Here is a 20,682-nt window from a genome sequence, read left to right as displayed (position 1 = left end):
CTTGTACACATTTTCTATGACTGTACTGGTATGGCAGGTACTCCATTTCATTCTGTAGTCTTATCTATCATGCTGACTAGAGGCATACCAGTGTACTACAGATCTTAGCTTTTATTTACCTACATATTAGTTTCTGGCTTCCTACCCTTCAGAACTGACATCCCACAGCTTGACCTGCTGTAGTCTGTCTGTGTAGGCCTGGGCAGGGTTACCTATAGGCCTCATTCAGAGGCCATAGCATAGCCTTTGTTTGTGTTTGTTTACACCTGTCCTGCTGGCTGTGACTGTTGTTGGGTATTTGAACCCCCCCCCCGACTGGCATGTGTGAGTCACTTACCTTGTGAATGTCCCAGTATTGAGGGTGGTGCTGCAGGGCTGCCTATGTCAGATGCACAAAGTACACTCCCTAGACATGGTTGAGCACAGGTAGTGTAATGTTTAGCATCCCTTTTACTGTATGTGAGAATCAGAGAAAGGAGTTATTCCCTGGGTCCCTCCTGTGTCAGTGTATGTGCTATGCGTTGTCTCTTTGCCAAGGCCAGGGCATACTGGGCACACCTCCTTCTGCCTACTGGGGCAGGCTCAGTTTGCTCCTCCTCCGAGTCACTCTGTGCCTGTGCAGGCCTTGGCAGTGGTGGGGGGCTGTGTGGCACTGCCCCATGCTGTTCCTGCTACAGCTGTTTCCGCAGAATCATATTGTGTAGCATGGCACATACGAGGACAATTTGGGTACATGTAGCTGGTGAGTACTGCAAGGCTCCACCGGATGTGTCCAGGCACCGGAACCGTGACTTGAGCATCCCAAACACACAGTCTACTATAATTCTGGTCTGTGCGTGTGCCTCATTATGGAGTTCTTGTTCGGGTGTGTGTGCATTTCTGATGGGTGTCATCAGCCACGGCTCCAGTGCGTATCCAGCATCCCCCAATAGGTGACCGTGTGGGATGTCCCCTTTGGCAAATCTCTGGTACAGCTGCATCAGATGCCAGATGTGGGAATCATGATAGCTTCCAGGGCAGCCAGCACACGCATTCATTATTATGCCCTAAGCATCGCACACAACCTGGCAGTTGATGGAGGGGAAACCCTTGCAGTTGATGTAGACCCTACCCCACTCACTGGGTGGTGCTTTGATGCATATGTGCATGCAGTCTATAGCACCCACTACCTCAGGGTATTCTGCTATTTGGTGGAACTGTTGCATATTGCTGGCCAACGCCTCACAGGTGTTGGGGAAATATATGTGCTCACCGACATGTGCTGTCTTGGCATCCAGGAACTGGTGGAGTATCCTGGATGCTGATGACTATGAGACCCCCATCATATCCCCAGTTGGCCTTTGGTAGGTACCTGTAGCTAGTATTCTTAGGCCTACACATACCTTGGTATCCACTAGGATGGGTTCCCCTCTGTTAGTTCTGTTTGTCAGGCATGGCTGGCACAGCTCAACAGTTTGTTGTAGGAGGTCCCTGTCCATCCTATAGCGCTCCACTATCTCCAGCTCATGTAGCCCCTGGTAGGTTACCCTGGGTCTATACACTCTTCTCCACCTCCTCACTGTGGGTTGGTCGACAGCATTCACATCCTCACCACCCTCAGCCTCCTCCACAAGTTGTTTTATGATAGCTATTGCTGCCCCTACCATTTTGCTGTTGTGAGTGTTAAAAGTCCCTGCTTGTTTACACCAGTCATGTAGAGTGTGGGAAAAACCAGAGGGGATGGTGTTTGCATAGTTTATAGTAGTGTTGTGGGCTGGACTGGTCTCCTGCTTGTGTGATTGGCTGATTCTAATACATTTCACCTGCCAGCTATGCCAGTTCTCCTTGATTACTATTCTACTGCTGTTTTCCCTTCCCATTGCCTTCCTGTTTAAGCATGGGGATGTGCTGTGCAAACAGAGTGCTCAAATTTGCACAGTGCTGCTATTTCCTGGTTTAACTTTTTTTTTTAAATCTTTAAAACCCAGTGAGCGGCGTGCATACCCGCTTAGGCAATGTAAAGAGTGCTAGGCAAATTCAGACACATCCCCTAGCTTAGCTGTGCTAAGCTAGGAGCAAACCCGGACCATAGGGCTCCAATCCGCTTACAGTATGCCTGAAACACCCCCCCCATGATGTTAGCTAATGCCTAGGCTTGCACCAAGCTATTCCTACTCTTACACTGTTGGGACCTGACTAGCATGCTGTGGAAAACTGGGATTCACTATCATTCCCCTCATTTCCATAGGATTGCCTGCTAATGCATAGTTACATGTCTCACACTGAGCCTCCCTCCTTAGCAACCACTACTCACTGGCCATGTTGTCTTCTGCCTGCCATTGACTTGCATGACAGAATAGTGATTTTAGTTAGAATGCTTAATTTAGGTTTATTTTGTTATTTTCCCCTGATCCTGTTTGAGTGCCACTGCCCTACGCTTAAGCAGCCGAGATTGGCTAAAAAAAAATAAAAGTTGATTTGTTATTTTTTTTGGCAGTTTGCAATGCCAATGGCCTTATACTTGGCCATTGGCATGCTTCCTAACTGATATGCAGCCTTTATTTGGAGCTGTCACAGCTCCGTTTTGGATTTTGCAAAAATGTACTCCGTTACTAACTGAGTACATTTCTGCAGATGGTACTAGTCCTGCACGGCTGGTTACAAGCTTCCTGGATCGCAGATTTACCTCATTTGCATGGATTTCTCCTGCAAATGGGATGATTTGCATACAGGAGCTTAGTCCATGCAGGATTAGTGCAGGAGCACTCGTGCACACCCCTGCAGGCTGTTCCCGGAACACACAGCAGACATTGCCTGCTAGAGCTTCTGCACTGATCTTGCACGCCATGCAAGGCATGGAGAATCCGGGGGAAGAGTCTTTGTAAAAAATTATTATTCACTGAACACCAGGCAAAAGAGAAGCAAATCTATCCCAGCATTCAGGAATTGTCAAAAGGCAGGTGTGAGATTCAAACTGCTGTATCAAGCTATCTTCAGAGCATTTTTCCTGGAGGATTAGGTTCATAGGTTCATACTAGGCTATCTGCCCTAGGGCATTTATAAGCCTAGCCAGAATGTGTTTGGCTTTCGCCACCCATTTTAAATTTATTTTGCTATGCCCTTTTTCGAGGTTAGTATACTGTGCCTCTGTCTAACAGAGACACAGAAGTGATACCCAGGGTAAACCTACGATCTCCCATCCACTCATCAAGATTACTCTTGAAGAGAGTCAGTGAGGGACTCTGCCTAACCTGGACTGGGATTTTATTCCAGAGTGAAGGGAGCCTCTGGGTTATGAATCTGTCCCTCCAGCATGTCCTATTTATTTCAGTGCTGAGGTTTAAGTCTCTCGAGCGCGTAGCTCGATGGGATTGGGATTTTCTGAGGTGCAGCATGTCCATTAATTCCGGGTTGGACATGGCTTTATACGTCAGGCACAGATCGCCTCTGAACAGGCGGTATGCCACTGAGTAGAGCTGGAGTTTCTTTAACCGGGCAGCATATGGCATCTGTTTGAGCCCTTTGATCCTCTTGGTGAGGTACTTTTGGGGTCTTTCCAGTTGCTGCAGGTGTCTGGTAAGGTACATCCCAAAAGGACATTGTACCCAATTATGGGCCTGATGAGGGATGAGTAAAGAAGCACGATGACCTCCCCGATCTAGATGTGAATCCCTTCATGATTAGGTGGGCTATATAAAATGTTTTTCTAACCACTTTGGCCACGTGGTTGTCAAATGAGAGATTGCTATCAACTTGGGTCCCCAGGTCCCTAATTACTTCTTCTGTACTTAATGGATTACCACCTATGTGGTAATTTGTGGGCACTTTGTTTTTGCCAAAGGGGATGGCTATACACTTTTTGGCGTTTAGCTTGAGGCCATGGCTCTGGCACCAGTTGTCTGTTTCTATGAGGCCCTTTTGGAGGATGCTTGTGTCAGCTGGAGTGTCGATTATGGCGCCCAGTTTGCAGTCATCTGCGAACTTGGTCAGCCACAGTCCTTCCATGTTGGCCTGTACCTCCGAGAAATATATACCGAACAAGAGATGTATGTAATTTATGATTAAATACATTTTTGATACAGAACAGGCTAAGGAGGAAATAAAAAAAAGTTTATCCAGCAAATAGTGAGCCAGCAAGCAGAAGAAGACTGTGCTTCTCATTCTTCTGACAGTAACATTCATACAGAGACTTTGCGAGTGATGAGTTTTCCAGTGTTCCAAAGGAAATTGCTTGACAAAGAGAAAAAAGCACAGGAGTTGACTAAGAATCAGGAGTACCTTCCAAATGAAGCAGAGACTGGTGCTGGGAGATGGAGATGAACAGGAAGAAGACTAGCAACACTGAAATTAGGGAATAAATGGAAAATTATAAAGCAACAGTCACATTTATGAAATATGGCTTTGCAAGAAAAAGATGCCTTTAAAAGTCTGTATTTTTGTCCATAGGTTCATAGGAGATTACTAGGCTAATGGCTTAAGACCCCTTACAAGTCTAGTCAATATACTCCAATTTTGCCTAATATATGGTCCCAGGGGCAAGAGGATGGCATGGATTTGTGCCTATGCACTGAGCATCTTATAGATTGCCCTTTTCCATAAGGGACCTAGACACTACCCAGGTGTAAATTTGTGATTCCTCATCCATTGATCCAAACTGCATTTGAAGAGGGCCAGGGAGGGGCCCTGTTTAACGTGAATAGAAAGCCTGCTTCACAGAAGGGCCAATTTATGAAATGCATATCTGTCTCTCCAGCATGTTTTGTTTGAGTGGCTATGTTTAGATCCCTAGATCAGGTGAGCCTTGTGCTGTTTGACTTGTGGATGTATAGCAGCTTAATCAGGGCTGGATTTGTGAGTGCCTTGTAGGTCAGGCATAGGTTACCTCTTAGTTGTCAGTAGGAGACCGGGTAAAGGAATAGGGCTTTTAGTCTGTCAGTATAGGACATGTTGTTTACATCCTATTTTTCCTCTGTGAGGAACCTCTTGAGTTCATTCCAGCTGCTGTATGTGCCTAGTCAAGTACATGCCAAATGGTGCATTGTAGTAGATTATTGGTCTAATGATGGCTGAGTATAGCAGGACTATAATTTCTTTGTTTGTGAGTGCCATACATTTACTTATAAGTTGTGGCACACAAAAGGACTTCCACACCGCTGTGGGAACATGGTGGTCAAAGTTCAGGCCAATATCTATCTGTGTACCTAGATCTCTCACCTCTGAGTCTACTCTTAGGAGGTGTGCCATTAATGTTGTAATTTGCAGGGGTATTTGACATCCCCAAGGGGTATGCATTTAGTTTTAGGCCAAGGTTCTGGCACCAATCATTTGTCTGACCTAGAACCTCCTGAAGAATATCTATATCGTTGGGGGAGTCAGTGTGATTGCTCCCAGCTTGCAGTCATCGGTAAACTTTGTCATCCAGAGGTCTTCCACATTAACCTTGACTTCAGAGAAGTATATTCCAAATAGGAGTGGTCCCAGCACTGAGTCCTGTGGCACATCACTAGTAATTAGTGTTTTGCTAAATCTGGATTCACCCTCTTTAACCACGTCCACGTGTCATGTTCTTGAACCAGTTAGCTGGCCAGCCAGTGATGCAGGGATTTATAACTAGTTTTGTGAGTTTATTTATAATACGTAGTGGGGAATTCTGTCAGATGCCTTGGCTAGGTTGAGGTAGGTGGTATGTACTGTTTTACCCACATCCATAGCCTTACTGACTTTCTCAAAGAAATCCACTAGATTCAATAGGTATGACTTGTCCTTGACAAAGCCGAATTGGATCGGGTCGAGTGTTTGGAGGTTTCCTATGTCATTATTTATCAGGTCCATGTTTATACTTTCCATGGCTTTACATATAAGTTTATAAGATTATTCAGCCTTATGGGTCTATAATTTCCCGGGTCAGTCGATAGTCCCCCTTTATGCAGAATGACTGTTGTTGTTCTCCACTCTATCAGGACAAAGCTAGTCCAGAGGTTGTGGTTAAATAGAGTCTAATGGGCCTTATAAGTCCTGATTTAAGCTGTTTTAGAGGCAATCTGTTATATCGTCAAGCCCATTGAAGCCGAGTTTTTAGCTTTAGAGAGCACAGTGGCAACCTGTTCTTTGGTGATAATTGGTGGTGGAATGGTGGAAGGTATTTCTTGGGGAAGAATTGGGGGTGATAGGGAGGTGAAATGTGAGCTGAAGTTGTCATACAGCAGATTTGCTATATCTTCCGGCTGAGTATAGGTGATGCTATCTACAACTAATTTTGCACGTTGCTGTGTGTTGCTCTTAAGACTGAAGACCTAACCGAAAAGGCCTTATGGTTATCCTTAGCTTTGGAGGCTATTTTTACCTCGGAGTCTGCTTACAGAGACCTGACTGGTTCCCTGATTTGCTTGTTTAGACTATTGAGGAACTTTTTGCTCTATTGTGCACATTCCCTCTTACTTCTTGACAGAATTTTCTTTCGTTTGTTGTACAACCTATTAATACCAGATCTGAAGTAGTTAACTTCATTTGATCAGCAACTTGTGGGTTACGGATCCAATACTGATCCGAGCCTGCAGCATACCAAGCTAAAGATCCGAGCTCCAAGCTCCACCCCCTTACCCATACTACCCTACAACCTCCTTCCAATCCTCAGATCTCGTTTGCTGCGGCTTTGCCAAGCACGGGATTCCTCGAGCTCCAGACGAGTTTAGTATTTTCTAGTTTTATATATAAAACTTCGGGTACTTAGTTGTTTGTGTGTGTGTATGTGTAGTATTTTTTCTTTTTTGATAGATATTCATTTTTCTTCTTACTTTACTCTATATCCCTCTTATCCTTCATATCTCTATCACCAGTAGGCCTCTCTTTTCCTTCAGGTGTGCGTGTGAGTGTCGGTATGGCTGATAGCCAAAAGCTTACCTTTTCTAAGTGCACTGAGTGTAGCCATAAGCTGTCGCCAGCGGATGGTCACACTCAGTGCGTTCTTTGCTTGGGGTGGCCCATCTTTCCTCAGGCTTCCAAATTTGTGCAGCCTTTATCCCCTGGGCTTTGAGATACAGGAAGAATAAGCTGATTCTGGCGGTCCTCCTACCCGCAGAATTGGCTTCTTCTTCCACCTCTCCCTCGGTAGCGACAACTGCGGCTGTGGTTGCCCAACCATCTGGCCCTCCTCCCCTGGCTGGGACTCACACTCCCACCTCATCCCAGGGAGATTGAGAGATGAAAAAAGATAGGAAAGAGAGAAGGGAGAGAGAGAGAAAGGGACAGAGAGAGAAGCCACAAACGGCGGGCCGAATTGGACCCCTCGGCCCCTCCCACCAAGGTTCTCCCTTCCCCATCGAGGACTTCCAAGCCTTCCTCCCCATGGCTCCATTCTCCACGCTTCTCTCCAGAGCCGGAGGACGGGGCCCGACCATCTTCGAGGTCATCGCGTCGACCCTCCTGACTGGCTTCGGCGGCCTTGTCCAGATCTACTAGAAGTCTCTCGGAGGCAGATATGGACTGGATGATGCGTCGCTTTTTACAGACTCAACTGCAGATGGGAGTGTTGCTGCTCCCCCCCCCCCTCCGAGAGGGAGTTCAGGTCCACTGTTTGCCTCGATAGTTCCTTCTTCGATCCACTATCGGGTTTCGGAGTCTTTGGATCCGAGGACCCGATGGTTATTGCTACCTTGACGCTGGCCATGCCCTCAAGCCTATCGGATCCCTTTTCAGATCCAAGCTCTCAGAGCCGAGCCGGGCATCGGATCTGAGGGGGCAACTGTGTCTTTGGCTCTGTTGCAGTCAGACCACACCGTCCACTCGGATCTGAGTGCTTCGGCTCCATCACCGATCCCTTTGTCGGATCCGAGGGTGCCGGCCACCCGTCTTAGAAAGGCCGGTTCCCCTTTGGCATTCGATGTTGTGGAGAGGGTTCTCTCTAGAGGATCGAGACCCCTCGCTCTGTCCTCAGGATCTGCCCCTGCTCCCTCGCAGCTCGGTTTGTCCTCCATCATCCAGTCCCAGGGACAGCCTGTGTCATTGATGCCCCAGCCAGTTCCCCTGGAGGAACACAAATCCATTGGTGAGCCCCCCTCGGACAGTCCCCCAAGGAGATTTCTCACAAACACCTGTGCAAAAGGAGGTACTTGGACTCCCCTGAGGCCCTCACTGAGGATACCGATTTGGAGGAAGGGGAAGGTTCCCCCAAGTCACCCCCCGATGACGTCTCCTTCGGAGACATTATGGAAATGCTCCACCAAAGGGGGGGTCCACCAAAAAGCCTTCCTCGGACGAGTCAGTATTCCTGGAGGCATTCGACACAGGCCCATCTACCTCTTGGGTGTCCCCCCCAGCCGACCCTCTGGTTAGCCTGATTACAACCAGGGGGTGGAAGGAACCGGACACTGTAGAGCCTATCCCCAGGAGGCCCAACAAGATTTTGACCCCCCCTACAGACAAAGCCTCATAGAGCAAGGGTTCCCCTGTAGATGCCATGGTGGTGGCAGCGGCCTCCAAAAAGGAACTAGCTCAGGACAGTTCTTCAGTCCATCCCCTTGACAAGGAGTCCCGGGCAATGGACCGTATTGGAAAGCGGATGTTTGCTTCAGCTACCTTCTCTGTTAGGGCACTGAATTACTTAGCCCATGTTATCAGACTGCAGCGGGACCTGGTTAAAGAGTACACTGAGTCTCCCCCAGAGTCCATGTCGGCCGAGGATAAACGGACTTTCTCAGCATGTATGGCCACTCTCAAATCAGTGTCAAATATGTTTATGCAGCTACTCTCCCATGCCACGGAAGGAGCTGCTAGAGCTAGCGGGTCCGGTATCGCCTTAAGGCGTCATGCCTGGCTTCGGCTTTGCAATATCTCCGAACCTTTCAAGGCGTCCTTTACGAATGCACCCTTTGACAGGTCTACCCTGTTCGGAAAGACCGTCTGTGAGACGCTGGTCCAGAGCGAGAAAGATGGGAAAACGCTGTCAGCCATCAGAATCCGCTTCTCTACCCCTCAAAGGTCCTTCTCCAGGACCCAGCGAGGGCAGAAGATGTGGCTCCGGAAATCTCAGCAGGCCTGGAACACTCAGGACTCCTTCTCCCCCAGAGGCAGAGGGGGACAAGGTGGACGCCGGCCCAGAGGCAGAGGGGGTCCGAAGAACTTCGGGTCATGGGAACCCTTTTCCGACTGACCCGCACAGCAGCCCTGAGGGGTTGCCTGACTGCTCCTCTCTGGAAGCAGTTGGGGGGCATTTCTCGAGGCACCTGGCTCAATAGGAGTACATTACAACAGATCGCTGGATGCTTCAGATAATATCCAGAGGCTATTCTGTCCCCTTCATAAACAAGCCCCCTTACTCAAGGTGCCTCCCAGATGTTCCACCCACTCAAAGGGAGGCCGCGGCTTTGGAAATAGTAAAGCTGTTAGAAAAAAGAGCCATCCAGCATGTGCCCCCAGACCAGTCCAGATCAGGCATCTACTCCAGGTTCTTTCTGGTGCCAAAAAAGACGGGGGATTTAAGGCCGATTCTCGACCTGTCAACAATTAACCTTTTCTTTGCTGAGGTGAAATTCCGGATGGTTTCGCTGCAATCCATCCTGCCCCTCTTGCAGGAGGAGGACTGGATGTGCTCCATAGACCTCAAGGATGCATACTACCATATTCTCATGGACAGACGGTCCAGGAGGTTTCTCCGCTTTTGGCTAGAGGCCAGTCATTACCAGTTCAGGGTCCTACCCTTTGGTCTTACCACAGCCCCCAGGGTGTTCACCAAGGTCATGGCAGTTGTAGCGGCCCACCTGATGCTCCAGGGCATACAGGTCTTCCCGTACCTAGACGACTGGCTCCTCACCGCCCCCACCAGGCATCTACTCTCTCTAGCCAGGGACTTCTTCCTCTGTTTATCATCCCATTTGAGGATCACTATAAATGTCAAGAAGTCGTTCCTCCAACCTGTTCAGGTTATAGACTTTATAAGGGCCAGGATACATTCCCTTCAGGTCAAGGCTTTCCTAATGCCAGACAGACTTCACAGCATGACTCTACATGTACTAGCTCTTCTTCAGTCTCCTGCTCCCCAGCAGAGTTAGTCCTGAGAGCTTTGGGGTCCATGGCGGTAGCAATCAATTTGATCCCTTATGCTCGCCTGCACATGAGGGTTTTACAGTGGACTTTGCAAGTCCAGTGGTCCATTCTACATCATCTGCTAAACTTGCTGATTCCCCTCAGCAGGGTTTGCAGGAACTCCATCATGTGGTGACTTCAATCCCATGCCCTTCGGGAAGGACGACCTTTTGTTATGCCCCTACCCCAGGCCACAGTGACCACGGATGCCTCCCGCCTAGGGTGGGGGGGTGGCATTGTGCGGGCAGGACTTTCCAAGGCACATGGACTCAGACAGAGACTGTTTTGCATATAAATGTACTGGAGATGAGGGCGGTCCTTTTAGCATTGCAAGCCCTTCATGCCTTCCTTCCTGCAGAGACTATTGCGATCCAGTCAGACAATATGTCAGTGGTCTGGTATATCAACAAACAGGGGTCTTACCCTCTTTGCCGAGAAGCCATGAGAGTTTGGGAATGGGCAATCTCCACCAACCACTTCCTGTTAGTGATGCACATTCTGGGTTGGTCCAACATTCTGGTGGACAAATTGAGCATTACTATTCTGTCTCCTTACGAGTGGTCTCTGAACTCTTCTGTAGCGGAAGAGATCTTCCTGAAGTGGGGTCAGCCTTGCTGCGATCCCTTCGCATCACCTTCCAATGCACTCTAATTCCTCCTTTAGGGGAAGCCCCCCAGAGACGCTCTAGTCCATGCTTGGCTGCCCAGTCTTATTTATGCATATCCACCTCTTCTGCTGATGACAAACTTTTTGCAGAAAGCTCGTTGGTTGGGGAGCAAGATTATCCTCATAGCCCCATTCTGGCCTCCCCAAGTCTGGTTCCCCTGCCTACGGTCTCATCTCATAGCTCCTGTCTGGATCTTGGATCCCATTCTGGATCTAATCTCTCACTCCTCGTGATTGACCCCTCCGAATCTGGACAAGCTCAAGCTCCCAGCTTGGCTGATCCAGTTCCCTTAATTGCCAGGACTCCCAGTATCTCTTCCCCGTCAAGTCCATTCTGGTGGCGGCACATAAACCCTCTACCAGGAAGATTTACAATAGTAAATGGAAACGTTTTTCCATTTGGGCTTCACATAAGAACTTGGATCCTTTTACTGCTCCTATTCCAGCGGTTCTAGAATTCTTGTCTCATATTTTTCAGCAGGAAGCCAGTTCATCTACTGTAAAGGTTCAGCTGGCTGCTATTTCCCATTTTCATATTGGGGACAACTTTGGTTCTCTTGCTGCTACCAGAATTTGTAAGGCCTTTCTAAAAGGTATCTTTCTTTTCAGACCTCCTATTAGAAATTCATCCCCACCGTGGGACCTGACCTTAGTTCTTCAGGCATTAGTCTCGTCTCCATTTGAACCTGCAGCTTACGTTGATCTGAAGTTCTTGTCATGGAAGACGGCCTTTTTGGTAGCCATTGCCTCAGCCAGGAGAGTGTCGGAGCTTCAGGCTCTTTCTATCAAACCCCCATACCTTGTATTTCACAAGGACAGGGTATCTCTCAGGACTAATCCCTCTTTTCTTCCCAAAGTTGCTTCCGAGACGAACAGTCCATTAATTTGCCAGTTTTCCTCCCCAGTTACCAGAACAAGGGGGAGTATAAACTTCATTTACTGGATGTTCGCAGACAATTACATTTTTATTTACACAGGACGGCTGTCTTTCGTAAATCTGATCAACTTTTCATCTCTTTTGCAAAACCCTTTCTAGGGAAACCGATTTCTAAAGTAACTTTCGCCAGATGGATTTCGAGTTGTATTCTCTTAGCATATAGAGAATCTGGCTTGCCAGAACCAATGGGAGTTCATGCTCATTCTACGCGTTCTATGGCACCGTCTGCTGCATTCTGGTCTAGAGTTTCCCTGGATGACATTTGTTCAGTGGCTACCTGGGCGTCCTCTCACACCTTTATTTCTCATTATAAGCTAGATTTGGTGCCTAAAGGAAGGGCTGCTTTTGGCTCTGCAGTGCTCCGGAATATTTTTCCTTGAGGACCTCCCAAGATTTTGGGTAGCTGGGGACTCTGTTCCACAGGTTGCTGATCAAATGAAGTTAACTACTTCAGATAAAGAAGTTATGTACTCACCATAACGTTCCATCTGAGTAGGTAACTTAATTTGTCAGCAACCGTCCCTCCCTCCTTCCCCCTAACCTGAATAGTTATTTAGCTGAACTCAAGGTTTGGATGCTTGAGTTTTGTTTGTCTCTGAGTCAGGTTTTCTCAGGTTGTTTAGTTTGTTTTGTTGTTTGTGCAGGTGGCAAACACGATCTGAGGATTGGAAAGAGGTTGCAGGGTAGTATGGGTAAGGGGGTGGAGCTTGGAGCTCGGATCTTTAGCTTGGTATGCTGCCGGCTCGGATCCCTAACCCACAGGTTGCTGACAAATGAAGTTACTTACTCAGATGGAACATTATGGTGAGTACATAACTTCTTTGTGTCCACCAGGGTGGCTTGTTATTGCTGTTTGACCTGAGTTTATTTCAGTCTGGTACTGATGTTTCTGTGCAGTTGTTTATATGGCCATACAGGGCTTTTGTTCACACCGCTGCATAGGTTTCTGTATTTTATGGATTTCGAGTAGCTTGGAAACTAGCAGTGCCATCCCTTAATAGGGGTAACTTACCTTAGAGAAGTTCTTAAAGCTTTTGAGGTTAGATTTGGGACTAGTTTTGCCTTTATTTAAAGGGCGACAGGTTTGTGATCTGATCTTACCAGTGAGGGCATCACATTAGGGTGGGTGCAGAACTCTCCCATATTTGTGAGTACCAGATCTAGGATATTTGTTCCCTTAGTGGGAGTACAGACTAGCTGCCCGAGGGCATTTGAATTTACAAAGTTAAGAAATCTTTGGACCTGCATGTTAGGGGTTATGTATGCCTTCCAATTAATGGAGGGATAGTCAAAATCACCCATGAGTATGGTATTGGGCTGGATGGTGAGTGATTCTAGTAACCTCAGGTATGATGTATGGGTTTACTGGTTCATGGTGGGGGAGCTGTAGCTAGCAAGAATATGATAATGATTTTTCCCATAGTTAGTTGGACATGGAGTAGCTCAAGTATGTTATTATTTGACCAGCCTTGAGGTGTGCTTATCCTTTATGTAGATAGATACACCTCCACCCTATGCTCTGTAATGTTCGGTGGGCGGTCAGAATGTATGAAAGGCTTTATAGCCATACACTGCCAGAGTGTGTTCTGTGGCTTTGATCCATGTTTCAGTAACTGCAGAGACGTCAGCATTCTCCAGGGTGAGGAGAGCTTCCAATGAGTGCAGTTTCTTGTTGAGACTCCTAGAATTGAGCAGTAACACCTTTAGGTTGTCAAAAGTAGCTTTTGTTATGTTGGAATGTTTGTCTGTTTGGCAATGCCTAAAAAAAGGCACTACAGGGGCAGATAATGTTTTGGCCAATATCTGAAAGCCTAGAGGTGACAGGTGAAGACCATCCCTGGCAAAGCAGCATGGCCTGTCAGTCATGTCCTCCTAGGCTGACAAGTATTGAACCCCTTTGGAATGACACCAGTAACTAAGCCAATTATTAAAGTTGATCATTTTCTGCTGGTACTGTGGCATCATCCTTGGAGACAGTAGAATGCTGCTCAATGCTAGGCTCATACCTGTCTGTGACACATATTTTGAAAGTGCAATCATGTCTCTCTTCCTATAGTTAAAGGAGGTACATCTCGGGTCATTCACACTCACATGGACTATGACTAAGTCATACTGGTGCTTAGGGGTAAGTGACCTCAGTACTTGCATGGTGTGGCGATTCCTGGCCCCTGACAGGCAACTAACTGTAACCTTCCCCTTATCAAGCCTGGTAAGAGGCACATCACTGTATCTCACAATGGAGTATTCTTTGAACAGAATATTGATTTGTGGAGTGTTTCATCTTATGGGCTTGGCATTGAGACACAATGAGGTATGGCTTTATGTTTTGTGATGGAAATTGTCCTGTTTGTGTGCATGCAGAGTTCTGAACACTGCACTTGAGAAGCCTTTGAGGTTTGGGTAAGTTACATGTGAGCACCTCCACATATGTGGGTCTATGGGTGTGGTCCTTTGTGGGTGCAGTAAGTGATGTGTGTGAGTTGCTAACAACCTGTTTGTTGCTTTTTGTGTCTGTATGTGGGAGTTTATCCTCCAATGTCAATGTGCAACTATATCTCTCACAAACTGTATTTGTCTATTTGAGAATTAAGCGGTTGTCAGTGTACTTAAGGCAATTGTTGCATTGCCTCAGGATGCCCATGCCCACCAAGTTGGATGCAGAGCTAGCAGGAAGTGCCCATCTATGGTTGCAGGTCCTAATGTGTACTTGAAAGGATACAGGTAGAAGGTGTTTATAACTGGTTGAGGGAAGGGTGCTTACATGGTGTAATATGCAGCTAACCTAAACAGAGATGCCCAGCATCAAACCAGAAGCTTTCTGAATAGCAATAGTCCTGGGTGCTATAATAAGGCAAGGTAGCCCTAAATAGTCCTAACTAAATATGTAAATGATGCCCACCACAAAAACTAGTTGCTCTGTGAGTAATGCAGGAATGAGGTAAAGTTCCAAGCTGGATTTTATAGGGCAATTTCAGCTTCTGTTGATTAAATGTATACAAGGCACCAGTAATGGCCACTGCATGAAGAGCAGCTTCTTGCAAATGCAAGGCTTTTATATGATCAGAAAAAGCAAATTTTACATTAATTATGCCCTAAGGCCAACCAGGAAAGCACACAATGAGGTTTCCACCAGCAATTCCCAGCTCAGATAGGCAAAATCAGCCCCCTCCTGCCACAAGAGTGCAGACTTTGACCCTCTTAATGTGAAATGACTGGTATGGAGCCCAAGTATTAAGGAACCTCAAACAGATGCCTAATACTAGTAAAGAAACACTAGATACAGTGCATTTCAGTGCAGAACAGCAGCCCTTCCAGCAGTTTGAAAATGCAACTTTAAACTTAAAAGAAGTGCAAAAAAACAATAAATAGCACAATATAAACTTTTACAGTATAATGAAAATAAGCACTGATGTGATGTTGTCCTATCTCACCTTCATTCTTACTAGGTTGGGTTTGGATCTGATCCTCGGATCTGTCTCAGTCTTATTTTCAAGCTCAAGGCCATCTGCCAGCTCGTGGCTAAATCCCTATCCCAGAATGCACTAGAACTATCCCCAGATCTTGTTTGTCGCTAAACAAGATCGAGCGTTCATCTGCTATCTCAGGGTAAGTATAATCTTTTTGATTACCTTTCGTCTATAATTCTAAAAATTTGTGGATATTTTCTGACTTTACAGTTGACTTTGTCTACTCATATCTGGATATTTTCCATATTTCAGCTGTTTCTGACCTTGGCCATCATCTTTCATTAGGTCTTGTATTCCCTTTCCCGGCTTGTGTTAATCTATAGTTACCTTAGTGGAATAGTTTGTTTAGTTTAGAGGAACTGTTAGATAGCCCATTTTAGTTAGAGGACTTTTAATCCTACTGTTTTTGCCCTTTTCTTCTCTGTTTGTTACTAGTGCAATTTCCATAGTAGTATTACAGTTTGTTTAATGTAGAGAATTGTAATACGGCCTGTTTAAGTTAGAGGGCTTAGTCTTTGTCTTTCTCTGTTTGTTCTGTGTCAGGGCCCATTTAAGTTAGAGGGCTTTGTCGCTGTATTTTTTGCTGTGTGTCCAGCTTACATAAAAAAAAAAAAGTTTTTTGTTGCGTTTTCTTGTAGTTGTTAGCTTAAAAATGTCTGGCAAGGATCCAAACCAGTGGGCTTTAAAAAGTGTGACAAATGTAGTAAAAAAAATGCCCCTTAGTGATAAACACACTCTTTGTGTTTATTGTTTGAGGTAGTCCATCTCCAGGAGTCATGCTCCATTTGCCATTCCTTTAATCATAGAGCACTCCTGGAGAGGAAAAATCAAATTGATCCTAAAAGATCTTCTAAAAAACCCCTTCTCAGAAACACTGGAAGAAGGTCCAGTTCATCTAAATCTGATAAATCTCCCTCTTCTAAATCTGACAAATTGGATAAATCTGGAAAAAGACCTTCCTGTTCTACTTCATTGGATCTGACATATAAAATTCCTAGACTATCCTCCTCAGATCTAAAGGCTACTGGATAAGACATGCTTCATCGGCTCTGACACCTTCTTGCTTGGTGCTGGTTGAGTTTGAACTTAGCAGCCGGTCTCCAACCTTGGAACCGATCTTCCCTATTCTAAGATCTTCTATACTACAAAAGACAAAATCTCCCACCCCCTCGACCCTGACTTCTTTCTGATGATGACATGGATCAGGTGGTAAATAAGCTCTTACAGACACCAGTGCTGGCCAAATTACTGTCTGATCCCCAGGGCTTCGGATCCTAAGACATCCACCTCCTCTGCTCCGAGTCCACCTCTGATCCAGCCTCTGGCTTCAGAGTCGGAAGGTCCGGAGTTGGTATTAGTGGAACTGTCAGATCTGAGACCCACCACGGGATCTACAGATCTGACCATGGCTCAGAAGTCCTTGGTTCCATCGGAGCTGGAGGAGTCTAGGAGCCGACATTCTCCAGTCGGGTCTGGGGGGGGTGAGTCAGATCGGACAGCTGTCGGATCTGAATTTGCCTCTCGGGGCCTCGGCTTGAGTGAGTTTGGCTCCTATCTCAGCCTCGGGTCCATCGTCTTTGGTTCTGGGGGGGGGTCCTTTGGCTTCTTCGGATCAAGGGATAGCCTCAGATTAAGGACAGGGGGCTTTTGAGATAATGCCTCCACAGACAGGTCCACAGTCCTGTCTGCATAATCCTCCCTCTAGACCATCAATGCCTGCCTTTACACCCCTGCATCCACAAGGATGCAGAGATCCTAGGCCTCAGGATGCCACACAGGGCACCCCCCCCACTCTTCTGAAACCTCCCCAGAGTACCCTTCTGAGGAGGTCCCTCGGAACAGACTGTGCAAGAGGAAGCACTTAGACTCCCCAGAGGACACCATCACTTCCGATACGGACCTCGATGAAGCTGAAGGGTCACCACGGTCACCTCCTTATGATGTCTCCTTTGGAGACATCGTGGAAATGCTAAAGCAGAGAGGTGGCTGGAAGTCCTCTAACCCTTCATCGGAGGAGTCTGTATACCTGAAGGCTTTTGGATCTCACCCTTCCACCTCTTGGGTGTCTCTGCCTTTCGATGAGCTCATGGACCTGGATTCTTGAAAGGCGTGGGTGTCCCCAGATTCCGTGGAACCTATTCTTAGGAAGCCAAACAAATTTATTATGTCCCCCTCTGATAAATCTTTTCTAACAAAGGGAGTCCCAGTTGATGGCATGGTCGTGACAGCAGCCACTAAGACGGAACTCTCAGAGACATCTTCTTCTGTCCATTCCCTGAACAAGGAGTCTAGGACCATGGATAGGTATGTAAAGTGCATTATTTCTTCAGCGGCCTTTTCTCTTAGATTGCTGAGCTTATTTATGAGACTGCAGAGGGATCTCCTGAAGGAGCTAGGAGATACCCTCCAAGGTTCGGTAGCTGAAGGGGTTGCTGACAAAGTATCTTCTCAGCTCGCTACCTTAAATTCAGTTGTCAATGCCTCCATGAGGCTCATCTCCTATGCAGCAGATGGAGTGTGTAGAGCAGCAGTTCTGGAATTTCCCTAAGGAGACATTCTTGGATGCACTTATGTGACTTTGCGGAACCTTTTAAGTCTTTCTTTGTAAATGCCCCATTTAGCATCTCATCCTTGTTCAGGCCTAAGGTAAAGGACATACTCACCAGGTGGAACAGGAAGGAAAGACTCTGTCATAGGAGTATGTTCTTCCATGCCTACTAGACCTTATCCCAAAAGTCAGAGAGGTAGTGGTAAAATGTGGTTCCGGAAATTACAGAGATCTTTTCATGACACACATGGTGAAACTTCTGACAGAGGCAGAGGGGGAAATAATAATGGAAGACGCTGACCTCATGGCAGAGAGGGTCCACAAAATCAGGGAGACAGAGAATCCTGAAAGGAAGTCTGACTTTTTAGCTTTGGAGGCAGTCAGGGATTGCTTATCTTTGTACCCAGAAACCTGGCAACAAGTAATAAAAGACAGATGGGTACAAAGCATCATATCCTTGGGTTACACCATCCCTTTTTCCCTTCCTGTCCTAAAGATAAAAAAAAGTTCCAGACATTCCAAACAGTCAAAAGGAACAGGCAACTCTAGAAATTTAAAAGTTGCTAGACAATAGAGTCATGCAACAAGTCCTGCAGACCAAGTAGGATCTGGAACTTACTCAAAACTCCTTTTAGTTCCAAAGAAAACAAGGGACTGGAGACCAATTCTGGATCTCAGCATTCTAAACAAATCAGTAAAAAAGACCAAGTTCCGGATGGTGACACTGCAGGCAATACTCCCATTCCTGGGAAAAGACAACTGGATGTGCTCTATAGCTCAACAGGATGCTATAGATCTGCAGGATGCATACTACCACATAAAAATGGACAAGTGATCCAGGAGACACCTGCACTTTTGGCTGGCAACCAGTTTTGAGCTCTGCCCTTTGGCCTCACTACAGCCCCCAGAGTGTTCACCAAATGTATGGCCATAGTAGCAGCTCACCTGCGACATCTAGGATTCTGGGTGTTTCCATACTTGGACGACTGGCTCTTAACTACCATGACCAGGCATCTTCTAATCAAGACCAGGGATACAACCTTGGATCTCTGCTCCCACCTAGGGATTTCCATAAACTATGAAAAATCTGCCTTAGTGCCTTCTCAGCATGTGGTATTTATAGGGGCAGAATTAGACTTAACACAAATGACGGCAACATTTCCACCAGAAAGGATACAATCTCTAAGGTACCATATGAGATATCTCTTAAGAAGGAAGAAAGCTCAAGCAAAGATGGTCCTCAAAGCTCTAGAGATCATGGTCGCAGTGATAGTATTGGCTCCCCTAGCACATCTGCATATGAGGATTATTCAGTGGTTGTTATCCACTCAGTGGTCGATGCAAGAGCTGCTGATGTCTCACAAAATAATAATCACAGAAACTTGCAGGAAGGATCTTCAATGGTGGGTACACTCCTCTCAAGTAACTCTAGGTCACTGTTTGTTCCCCCACAACCAGTGACCATGGTGAACATGGATGCCTCTCAGATAGGGTGGGGGGGCATTATCTGGGAAAGACAGTCCAAGGCACCTGGCAGGATCATGAGGCCCACTTGCACATCAATGTCCTAGAGATGAGAGCAGTGATTTTAGCATTGCAAGCACTCCAGGACTCTCTTCCCTTGGGAACCATTACAATCCAGACATGTCAGTTGTATGGTACATAAACAAACAAGGAGGCCCAGATCTTACCTCCTTTGAGAGTATGGCAATAGGCAATCTCCTCCTAATGTTTTCTGATAGCAATGCACATCCCAGGGAAATCCATTGTGATAGTGTACAGACTCAGCATAGCTATTCTGATGCCTCACGAGTGGTCCTTGAAACAGGAAGTAGCGAAAAGAATTTTCAGAAAAAGGGGCCAGCCTTCCTGCGACCTCTATACGACATCTATACATGCCAAATGCAGCAGCTTCTTTGCCCTCATCCCCCCTTCAGGCGAGTCACCAAGGGATGCACTTGTTCACGGTTGTCCCCCGGGCCTTCTCTATGCCTTTCCCCCTTTTCCTCTAATTCCTAAAGTCCTTCAGAAAGCCAGTTGTTTGGGAAGGGACTTGATACTCATTGCTCCATAATGGCCTCGCCAAATCTGGTTCCCCTTCCTGTGGCTTCATCTTAGGGAGGAGCCTTGGATTCTGGATCCAGATCCAGACCTTCTGACTCATGCATTAGGAACTCTCCACCCATCCCTTCAGACCCTCAAACTGACAGCATGGCTGCTCCAATTCTAACGATAGCCAGGTTTCCAACCTTTTCCTTTTGAGTTAAACACATTCTAATTTCTTCACATAAGGCTTCAACAAGGAAAATTTATGAAAGTAAATGGAAAAGATTCTGCCTATGGGCTACCAATAACCATGCAGACCCTTTTTCTGCTCCTATTAGTTTCATTCCAGACTTCCTAGCAAAACTTTTCAACAACGGTGCAGCTGCAGCTACTATTAGGGTTCAGCTAGCAGCGATCTCGAACTTTCATTTGGGAGAGTCTGGCTCCAATAAAATGTCTCATAAACTATGTAAGGCCTTTCTCAAGGGTACTGTGTTATTAAGATCACCTGTCAGAGACTCTCCAGCTCCATGGGATCTAAATTTCGTTCTATCGTGCATAGTTTTTCCTCCCTTTGAACCAGCAGTGTCTTGCGAATTGAAATTTTTCACTTGGAAAACATTTTCTTGATAGCAATCACCTCTGTTAGAAGGGTGTCAGAGTTGCAAGCATTGTCCATTAAGCCCCCATATTTGCTTTTTCACAGAGACAGGGTATCTTTGTGAACAACCCCCTCCTTTTTACCTAAGGTGGTTTCAAAGAACAATTGAAACCAAAGTATAGAATTAGCAGTTTTCTTCCCAAATTATGAAAACAAGGCAGAGTACATGTTACATCAACTGGATGTAGATAGAAAGTTACGTTTTTACCTACATAGAACTGCAGAACTCCAAAAATCTGATCAGTTATTTGTCTCTTTTTCAGATTCAAAGAAAGGATTCCCTGTCTCCAATATTACA

The sequence above is a fragment of the Protopterus annectens genome, chromosome 9.part0 (genome assembly GCF_019279795.1).
Source record: "Protopterus annectens isolate FY-2018-M chromosome 9.part0, PAN1.0, whole genome shotgun sequence".
In the NCBI taxonomy this organism is placed as follows: domain Eukaryota; kingdom Metazoa; phylum Chordata; order Ceratodontiformes; family Protopteridae; genus Protopterus; species Protopterus annectens.
Note: the sequence above shows the minus strand (reverse complement) of the source record.